Raw genomic sequence first — 11,326 nt, 5'->3', positions numbered from 1 at the left:
TTGTGTGGGGCTGATTTCTTAAACTCAATAAGGAAAGTTAGGTGGTCTTTTTTTATCTACCTTCTTATCTCAGTTTTCAATTTCCTATTAGCCATTTTCCTTCTGTCCTTTCTAGTCCAAAGACCATTCTCCTTGGCAGAGAAAATAGAAAATAATAGCTATGCAGCTCTTCCTTCTATTATCTCTAATTATTATCCCATCCATCCTGAATAGAGGTCCCATCTCTGCTTTGATCTTCCTATTTTCCCCAAGTCGCAGGTGAAAATTTGACAAAAAAAGGCATAGAATTCAAAAGGTGAAGTATTAAGTGGCTACTTAGGCCTTATATACCTCAAGGGTTGCTGAAAGCATCATGATGCTACAAAAAAAGTAAATAACTGATCTCCATAATTATGACTGAGCACCAAGAACATTTTATTTTTTGTTTATTTATTTGTAAGTTCTATTTGGGAAGACAAGTAATAATATAATGTATTTCTGAGGATTTTCGACAAAAATGACTAAAGTTTTAAGCTCAAGTTTCACTAGTTCAAAAAGTCACACATGTTAAATAAATGGGACAATATTGGATAAATTTGGTCTGATATGTTACAGAATTTGATTCCACACTGTGCAAAGAACTGACTTGTCCTTTTCAATGTGTTTATCAATGACTTGGAAGGAGCTGTACATAGAAAATTTGGTGTTGGCTTTTTTTTAACTTAATTTTTTAAAGTTTACAAAATTTAATTTCCATTGATAGACACGTTAAAATATGTGTATTTTAACATAAGAAACATAACAAAGAACCTACAAACAAAATAAGAATAACTACAGAACCAACAAAAAGCCCTACAAAAGAAATTAACCAGAAAAAGAAAATTATAAGCAAAATAAGTAACAAAAACCCCACATCTCAAATCCATAAGCAGCAAAGCAAACAACATAAAAATTGGTTGAGTATGATTATACATGCAACCTTACCCTTCTGTTATTTTTTTCATTTATAAAATGAAGACCAAATGGGTGAGCATTAACTGGATAACATCAACACCGTCCATTGTATTTACAGTGAGTTTTCTTACCTTTTGATGTAATCCTCTTTTACATAGTTGAAGTCCATGCACACATTGCTATTTTTATTCTGCTTGCTTTCAGCTTTTATCACTATTTTATGCTTAGTTGTATTCTTGGAAATGTATTATGCTTTTATTACATAATTCCTCCCTGTTTTCCAAAATGATTGAATCACTTCAGAGATCTGCCAACAGTGAGCTGGTGTTCCTGTTTCTCAGAATGCTTGCCAGCACTAAATTTTTTCATATTTTAACTGTTTGCCAACTTGATGGGTGAAAGATGGTTCCCTTAAGCCATTTTATTATTTTAATTTTACTTTTCTTAGAATTAGTGATTTTGAACAGTTAAATTTTTAAAAAATATATGCTTTTATTAATGTCTTTTTCTTACTAAAAATTTCCCCAATATCCTTTCCCTTTCTCTCCTCAGGAGTTATCTCATAGAACAAAAAATATTTTTGAAGACCATCCACCATAAAAAGAAAAAATGAGAAAAAATCAGTAAAATTAATACATACATTGAAGAAGTCAGAAAGTGTCACCAATGTGGCATATTGCAAAGAGATGGGGTTGGGGTGTCTCCTCAGGTTTCTTTTTTTGAGCCATGCTTATTCTTTGTAATTTTGTAATATCCACTTTGGAGTTTTCGTGGTGGCCTTTTCATTTGCATTGTTGTAGTTTTTTCTTGGCTCTGTTATTTTCTTTTCATCAATATAGGTCATCAGTCAATAAACATTTATCAAGTTCCTATTATGTGCCAGGAACTGTTCAGAGCATCATATTTGCCATTTCTTGCTGCACAGTAATATTCTATTACATTCACATATTGTAATATATTTTGCCACTCTCAAATTGATGGATATCTATCTACTTTGTTTCTAATTTTTTGCTTATGCTTTTCAAAATGGTGGTACTGATTCACCACTCCACCAACAATGCACCAAAATACATTATCTTCCCACAAGCCCCCTAATATTTATGATTCTCATCTTTTGTTATCTTTGCCAATTTACAGGGTACATGGTGAAACTTTAAGGGTTGTTTGATATTTGTGGGATTTGAAATATTTTTTCATATGGTTGTCAACAGTTTGCAATTTTTCCTTTGGGAGCTGTTTGTTCATATTCTTTGACCACTTACCTATTGAGGTATGACTTCAGATCTTATAAATCTATTCACTGTTTTTATGTCTGGCATATATAAACCCTTTTTGAGAAGTCTGATACAATTTTTTTTTTGCAATCAGCTGCTTCTTTTCTTATTTTTGATGTGTTAATTTTCTTTATGCAGAAGCTTTTCAGTTTCATGTATTTTTTTTGGTAATTTCTTCTATCCCTTGTTAAAATAATGAATGAACACACACACACACACACACACACACACACACACACACACACTATCCTTACCCGGGAGCGGTATATGGTCTGCTTCTTTTCTGATTTTCTTATGGTATGATCAGGGATAGGTTGGAATATGTTTAGCAACCAACTCTCTAGAAAAAAAATGTGCACATGATACACCTTTAAGTTTAATCTGCATCATTAACATTTTCTCCATCACTTTGTTACATCTGGAATATCAACAAAACAAAACCTGGCTGTGCTCTTAAATATTAAGGACACTCATCCTTTTAGAAGGTGCTGTGGGATATGGCATAAAGTGTTAATCTAAGCCTAATATGTCAGATTGCTTTTCAGATTTCCCAGCAGTTTTTTTTTAATGCAGCAGGAATTTCTAACTATTTTTTTAATATCTAACATTAGATTATTGAATTCCATTGTTTCTGATTCTAGATCTTCTCTTCTATATTTTAGTCAATACTAGATGATTTTGATGACTGCTTTGTAAGAGTTTGAGGTTTGGGATTTTGAATACTTTTAAAAGCAGTTTTTAGTTTGTGCTATTTCTCTTTAGAATTATTTGTTCAGATACTTCCACTGCTCATTAGAGAATGACTCATTCTTTTTGTTGTTTTTTTTTAAGTATATCAATCCCCTGTAGATTTTGGACATCAGAGAAATTTCATGCAAGCAGATTTCCTTTCTAGTTCTTTCTTCTTATGATAGATGCATTACCTCTAAATGTGCAAAGACTTTTAAATTTTTTAGGTAATTGAAAACAGACCCCTTTTGTCTTTCACTAATTCCCTTAGGGAGGCTGTGTGGTACAGTAGATAGATTGCTGGCCTTGGAGTAAGGAATACTTGGGTTCATATTTTTACTCTGACATTTATTGGCTGTATGATTGTGGGCAAGTCTACTATAACTTTCAAAGGCTCATCTTACAAAGTTGTAGGTTGTCATTTGTGTGGGATGAAGGACTTCCTACATCCATGAAATCTTATCTTCTTGGTGTAATGTTTCCTCTGTATTATAGATCAGGATCTGGGTTCAAGCCCTGCAGTTGATACATAATATCTGTTTACATACTGTCTGTTAAATGACTGGTCAAGTTATGGAACCTGGGAATATGTGCACCCAGGCAACTTTCTAAGTTGCATAAGAGCTCCGCATTTGCACCAGTAGGGGGAGTTTCCTCACCAGGAGTTTCTGACCCAATCACAGAAACATTCTTCTCTGCCCTCCCCTCCCTCTTATCCCCTCCCCCAACTTCCTCTCCCTCTCCCTTGTGACATTTAAAATTTGGATCATGCATCTCTTGGAAATTTATGGCTGCATATCATTTTAGATATTAGTATAATCCCATCTTTGCCAAACTGTTCTCCAATTCTCCAGTAGTTTTTGTTGAATGGTGAATGTCTTTCCCCTGTGCTCTTGGGTTGATCAAATGTCAGACCACCATATATGCATTTGGTTCTGTCTCTTGCTTATGTAACTTATTCAACTAATATTTTTTAAAAAATAAAACAGTTATTTTGATAAGCATTGATTGGTAGAATAATTTTAGACCAGAGAATGTCGTTCTCTTTGCTATCTTACTTTTTTCATCATTTATCTTTTTTTTTTTTTTTTGCTTTTTGGAGGGCAATTGGGGTTAAGTGACTTGCCCAAGGTCACACGGCTAGATTTGTGTGTGTGTGTGTGTGTGTGTGTGTTAAGTGTCTGAGGCCGGATTTGAACTCAGGTTCTCCTGACTCCAGAGTCGGTTCTCTATTCACTGCATCACCTAGCCTCCCCTTTCATCATTTATCTTGACATTCTTGACCTATAATTTTCCAAGTGTGGATTTTGCCATTGTCTAATTTCATAAAGTATTCCATTGATATTTTTATTGGTATAGAGTTAAATCTGTTGATTAGATTGGGTAGTATAGTCATCTATTTGTGTTTTGGTCAGTTAACTCTCAAGTATTTAATACATCTTATTGTGATTTTAAATAGCATTTCTCTTTCCTTTTTCCTTTTTAAAATGATATGGAAATAATTCTGGTGATTTTGTGGGTTAACTTTTTATTTTCCTTATTTTGTTAAAGCTTTTTTTTTAATTTTTCAAATGCTTTATTAACTTCTGATTTACATCATTAATTTCCACCAGATTTTGAGTTACAAATTTTCTCCCAGTTCTTCCCCCACCCACCGCCCCAAAATAGCAGTCCCACAGGATATCCCCTCCTCCAATCTGCACCCTCTCATTTCTCACCCTTTCGACTTTTCCAGTGGATCTTTATGCCCCAGTGCCTGTACATCCTATTTCCCAATTACATGCAAAATAGTATTAATAATAGTATATATATATACATATATATTTGAATATTTGATTTTAAAACTTTGAATTCCAGATTCATTCCCTTCCTCCCTTGTCACCCACCCTTACTGGGAAGACAAGTAGTTCAGTATAGGTTGTACATGTATGGCTAATGCAAAACAATAACATAGTAGATATATTGTAAAAGATTGACTATATTTCCCTCCCTCCTATCCTGCCTCCCACTTGCTCTATTCTCTACTTTGATCCTGTCCCTTTTCAAAAGTGGTGCTTCCAACTTCCCTCCCTCCCAGCCTGCCCTCCCTTTTATCATCCTCCCTCTCATCCCCTCCCCCCCACTCTCCTGGAGGGTGAGATACCCTATTTAGTGTGTATTTCATTCCCTCCTCAAGCCAAATTCAATGGGAATAAGGTTGACCCATGCCCTTTTGCCTTCCTATTCTTCCCCTCCATTGTAACTGTTTTCCCTTGTCTCTTCTATATGAGATAGTTTACCCCATTCTGTCTCTCCCAATCTCCTCTCATTATATTCCTCTCTCACCTCTTAATTTCACCTTTTAAGTATCATCCCTTCCTGTTAAATTGGTCCTGTGCCCTCTATCTCCTCTATCTATGTATACCTGTAAATATATATATACACACATTCACATATGTATTCATATGCCCATATACCCTCATATATAGACACACACACACATACATATATATATTTCTATTTCCTTCAACTACTGAGAAAAGTTTCATAAGTTACAATTATTGTTTTTCCATGTAGAAATGTTAATAGTTCCACTTTGATAAGTTCCTTATGATTTCTTTTCCCTGTTTACCTTCTCATGCTTCTCTTGCTTCTTGTATCTGAATGTCAAATTTTCCATTCAACTCTGGTTTTTTCAGAAATAATGCTTGAAAGTCCTCTATTCCACTGAATGACCATATTTTCCCCTGAAACCTAATACTCAGTTTTACTGGGTAGGTGACTCTTGGTTTTAATCCCAGCTCCTTTGACCTCCGTAATATCATATTCCAAGCCCTTCGATCCCTCAGTGTAGAAGCTGCCAGATCCTGGGTTATCCTGATTGTGTTTCCACAATATTCAAATTGTTTCTTCCTGGTTGCTTGTAATATTCTCTCTTTAATCTGGGAATTCCAGAACCTGGCTATAATATTCCTAGGAGTTTTCTTTTGGGGATTTTTTTCAGGAGGTGATCGGTGGATTCTTTCAACCTCTATTTTGCCCTCTGGTTCTAAAACATCAGGGCAGTTTTCTTTGAGAACTTCCTGGAGGATGATTTCTAGGTTCTTACTTTGATCATGGCTTTCAGGTAGTCCAATAATTTTAAAATTCTCTCTCCTGGATCTGTTTTCCAGGTCAGTGTTTTTTTTCCCATGAGATATTTCACATTGCCTTCTATTCTTTCATTTGTTTGGATCTATTTAAGAGCATCTTGATTTCTCATAAAGTCATTAGCTTCCATTTCCTCCAATCTAATTCTGAAGCAATGATTCTCCTCATTGAGCTTTTGAGATTCTTTTTCCATCTGGCAAATTCAGATTTTTAAGGCATTCTTCTCCTCTTTGCCTTTTTGAGCCTCTTTTGCCATTTGAGTTAGTCTGTTTTTTAAGGTGGTATTTTCCTCAGTCAGGCTGTTGACTCTCATTTCGTAATTTTCTTGCATTGTTCTCATTTCTCTTCCCAGTTTTTTCTCCATTTCTCTTATCTGCTTCTTAAGGTCCTCTATAGCCTGTAACCAGCTCGTATTTTCCTTGGAAGCTTTTGATGCAGGAGTTCTGACTTCACTGTCTTCCTCCTATTCCATGCTTTGATCCTTTTTGTCCCCCAAATAGGAGTGTAATGTTGGAATCTTCTGTCTGCTTTGTTTCCTTTGCCTGGTCATGTCGCCCCTCAGTCACTTGACCCCTGGGCTTTTTGCCACAGTAGGACTCTACTACCAGACAGGAGAGCTTTCATCCCAAATGCTGGGGTTTTCTCAGCTGCCAGAGGTATTAGATGGGTGCCCTCTCTGAGGTCTCCACATGCTCTGGCAAGCTGGACACACACCTCAGGACCTCCACCCTAGACTGCAATGCAGATCCAAGCAGGTTAAAGCAAGAGCGAATACCCCCCAGACTGGTGCTTGGTCCCCCTACAGTCTGCAGTCTGAAGCCGCCACATGGTGCTGGTTGGCTGTGCCAGCATCTCAGCGGCTTCTCGCCCCTGGGGGAAAAGCCACGCACTCCCACTTACTGGGTCCCAAAGTCCAGACTGCACTGACCTCTCACTTTGTCCTTCGCATCTATGTGTTGATAAATCTGGGAACAGCCACAGCTGCTGCTGATCTGGAGTCCCTCTGGACAGCGGCTGGTCAGGCCTGCCCTGGGGCTAAAGCCTTGGGTGGGGCTGGGCTCAGCTGGATTCCTGCCGGCCTGCTGGGCTGTCCTCAATGGAAGGTTAGCTTTTCTGTGTCATTTTGTGGGTTCTGCAGCTCCAAAGTTTGTTTAGAGTCCCCTTTTTACATGGACTGGGGGAGGTGGAAGCCGGTGCCATCTTGACTCTGCCTCCCCCCCCTAAAGCTTTTTGATAGTTTTTTTTGTTGTTGTTGATTTTCTAATTGAGCCATCATATCATTTGAATAGGGAGACCTTTTAACCTTTTCTTGCCCAGTACTTTTTCCCTCAGTTTCTCTTTTTTGCCGTGCTGCTATAATTAGTCAGCCAGGTCCTGTGTTAATTGCTGGGGATACAAAGAAAGGCAAAAACATCGTCCCTGCTTTCGTTGAGCTCCAATCGAATGGGGGACAGCACGTAAGCAGGAGGTAATTAATAACCAATAATCAATAATCAATAATCAATAGAAAGAATGTACTAGCATGAAGGGAGACTGGTAAAGATTCCCTGTAGGAGGTAGGACTTGGGACTTGAAGGAAGGCAAGGAAGCCAGATGGCCAGTATGAGGAGCGAGAGAATTCTGGGCATCGGGGACAGCCATGAAAATGCCCAGAATCAGGAGAAATGGTGTTTTGTTTGGGGAAGAGCAAGGAGACCAGTGTCGCTGACCAATATGAGGATTAGAGAAGGAGAGTGAATATAAGAAGGAGGCCTGGCTACCAAAGGCTTTAAAAACCAAGTAGAGAACTTTATATGTGATCCTAGAGGTTGAGAATGGGAAGGGCTACGTGTGACATGGTCAGACCTATGCTTTAGCAAGATAAATTTGACAACTGAATGGAAGTGCGATGGGGAGAGACTTGGCTAACTAGGAAACTATTGCAGTGGTCCAGATGTAAAGTGATGTGGTCTTATACCAAGATGGTGTCAACATCAGGGGAGAGTTCAGTTTTGTATATGTTGCATTTAAGATGTCTATGAGATATCCAGTTTGATATGTTTAGTGGGCATTTGGAAATATGAGACTAAGTAGTCAAGAGAGTTTAGGAGTGGACAAGTAAATCTGAGAATCATCAGCTTTAGGTATGTCATGTGACATGAATTTTTGATACTTGTGTAGCTATGGTGAATTTGTACCATTTTGCATTTTGTCAGAAATCACATATGCAATTCCTTTTTTTTTTTTGAGTCAGCTGAGTGATTCCTTCTCAGGCCTTAGTTTTGGCTGAGATTAGCTTTTTGAATATGGTTTGATGGTTACTTACTCCATTCCACCCTGATCCTCCCACCACTTGGATATTGTCTATGTCACCCATCATCAAAGTACAACAATCCTTTCCTGCCTCTCCCTTCTTCAAGGCCATTTGTCTCTTTTTGATCCTTTTCTATAGGATTTGCTGTCGGTTTCTAGTCACTGTTCCTTCATGTGCCTATTGCAAGATCGTAATGTTTAAAAAGTTCAAGAGACATAATTTCTTGGTAATTAATAATTTATTAATAATGCCAGCATTTTAAATAACAAGTCAGTGGCACTCTCAGATGCCAAAGACCCTCATGGCAGAGGGCTCATAGCTTACATGCTCTTGGAAGAGGTGTTTTCCTGAGTGTGGCAATCAACTTTGATTGGTTAATAATCAATGAGAAGTAGGCATTACAAAGAGAACTGAGCTCACTCCATTGAGGGGCTGAGAGTGACATCATGTCACTCTTGAACAAAGATATTATATCTCTACCCAGACCACCCCCAGCTTTGGGCAATCTAGACAACGTATCTGCATCCCCCACCCAAGCCTCTGCAGAAGGGAGTTTCACCTTAGATTAGAAGTCTGATCTAATTGGGTAGAATGTTAACCCTATCTTCCATCAACCCTGTCCTTGAGAGATTGGACAAAGAAATAGGACAGGGGGAAAAAGCTAGAGTCTCCCCAGTTTTAATAATCGGCAATTAATATGAGAGAGAAATAACCATTTCTCTCAAGATGGAAACCTCAAAGAAACAACATATTAGCTAATCTGATAGGTTTGGGATGGTACTTCAGAGCTGTTTTAATTTGCATTTCTCTAATCAATAGTCATTTGGAGAATCTTTCATATGACTATAGACAACTGATTACTTTGTCTGAAAACTGCCTGTTTATATCTTTTGACCATTTATAAACTGGCGAATGGCTCTTATTTTTATAATTTGACTCAGCTCTCTACATATTTGAGAAATAAGACCTTTACCAGAGAAACTTGATGTAAATTTTTTTTCACAGTTATGATTACTGTGTATTGTCCTCCATTCTATTTCCCCATTTATCCTACTCTCTCTCTCCTTTCAGTCTATCCATCCTCAAAAGTGTTTTTGCTTTTGACTACTGCCTCCCTTTTATCAGCCTCCTCCTTGTCTTGTCCTCTTCCCCACTGATTTTTCTATGGGGTATGATAAATTTTTATACTCAACTGAGTGTGTATGTTATTCCTTCTTTGAGCTAACTCTGATGAGAGTAAGGTTCATGCATTGCTCTTCACCTCCCCCATCCCTCCATTTATTGTGAAAGCTCTTTTGTGCCTCTGTTGTGTGAGATAATCTACCCCATTCTACCTCTCCCTTTCTCCTTCTCCCAGTGCATTCCTTTTTCTCAGTCACTAATTTTGATTTTTTAGATAATCATCCCATCATGTTCAACTCACACCTGTGTCCTCTGCTATATATACCACTTCTAATGACCCTAATTAAAGTTCTTAGGAGTTAAAGAATCATTTTACCATGAAAGATTGTAAACAGTTTAACCTTATTGAATTGTTATGATTTCTCTTTCCTATTTACCTTTTTTTATGCTTCTCTTGAGTCTTGTATATGAAAGTCAGCTTTTCTATTCAACCTTAGTCTTTTCATCAAGAATGCTTGAAAGTGGGGTGGCCAGGTAGCACAGCGAGTAAGAGCACTGGCCCCAGTGTTGGGATGACCTGGGGGATCGAATCCGGGCTCAGACATTTAGCATCCACCCAGAAACACCTGGCCATGTAACCTTGAGCAAGTTACTTAACCCCAGTTGCTTAAAAAAAAAAAGAATGCTAGAAAGTCCTCTATTTCATTGCATATCAATTTTTTTCCCCCTTGAAGGATTATACTCAGTTTTTCTAGGTAGGTGATTCTTAATTGTAGTCTCAGCTCCTTTGCCCTCTGGAATAACATATTCCAACCCCTCCAGTCTTTTAATGTAGAAGATGCTAAGTCTCATGTTATTTTGACTGTGACTAAACAATATTTCAAATGTTTCTTCATGGCAGTTTGCAGTATTTTCTCCTTGACTGGAACCTCTGGAATTTGGCTATAATATTCTTGGAAGTTTTTATTTTGGGATCTCTTTTAAGAGATGATCAGTGTATTCTTTCCATTTCTATTGTACCTTCTGGTTCTAGAATATCAGAGCAGTTTTCCTGGATAATTTCTTGAAAGATGATGTCGAGGTCCTTTTTTTCATTATGACTTTCAGGTAGCCCCTAAATTCTTAAATTCCAAAAATCTCCTGAATCTATTTTACAGGTCAGTTGTTTTTGCAATGAGATACTTCACATTTTCTTTCATTTTTTTTGTTTTGATTTTGTTTTATTCTTTCTTGATGTCTTATGGAGTCATTAGCTTTCATTTGCCCAGTTCTAATTTTTAAGGCATTCTTCTCTTCAGTGGATTTTTGTGCCTTTTTTGTCATTTGGCCTATTATGTTTTTTAAGATGTTATTTTCTTCAGTATTTTTTGTCTCCCTTACCAAACTGTTGATTCTTTTTTCATGATTTTCTTGAGTCACTCTCATTTTTTCCCCCAATTTTTCCTCTGCTTCTCTTATTTGATTTTTATAATCCTTTTCAAGCTCTTCTGAAAATTCTTTTTGGATTTAAGATCAATTCTTTTTTTTTCAGCTTTTGGATGTAACAGCCTTGACTTTGTTGTCTTCTTTTGAGTTTGTATTTTGATCTTCCCTCTGACCCTAGTAACTTTCCATGTTCAGATCTTTTGTGTCGTTTGCTCATTTTCCTAGCTTATTTCTTGACTTTTGACTTTATGTTAAAGTTTGGTTCTGCTCCTGTGGTGGAAGCACCACTATCCCAAGTTTTAGGATTTTTGTGCAGCTGTTTTCAGAGTTAACTGTGGGGGTTTATGATTTTTGTTCTTCCAAAGTGGGGGATGCTTACTGTTCTTCAGGCCTGTGTTCTGGTCTATGAGTGACCACAAGC

The sequence above is a fragment of the Petaurus breviceps genome, unplaced genomic scaffold (genome assembly GCF_028583685.1).
Source record: "Petaurus breviceps papuanus isolate PSGF00001 unplaced genomic scaffold, PetGlider_PUasm1.0 185, whole genome shotgun sequence".
NCBI classification, from domain to species: Eukaryota; Metazoa; Chordata; class Mammalia; order Diprotodontia; family Petauridae; genus Petaurus; species Petaurus breviceps.
The sequence above is the reverse complement of the archived record's forward strand: the minus strand, read 5'-3'. Positions refer to the sequence as shown.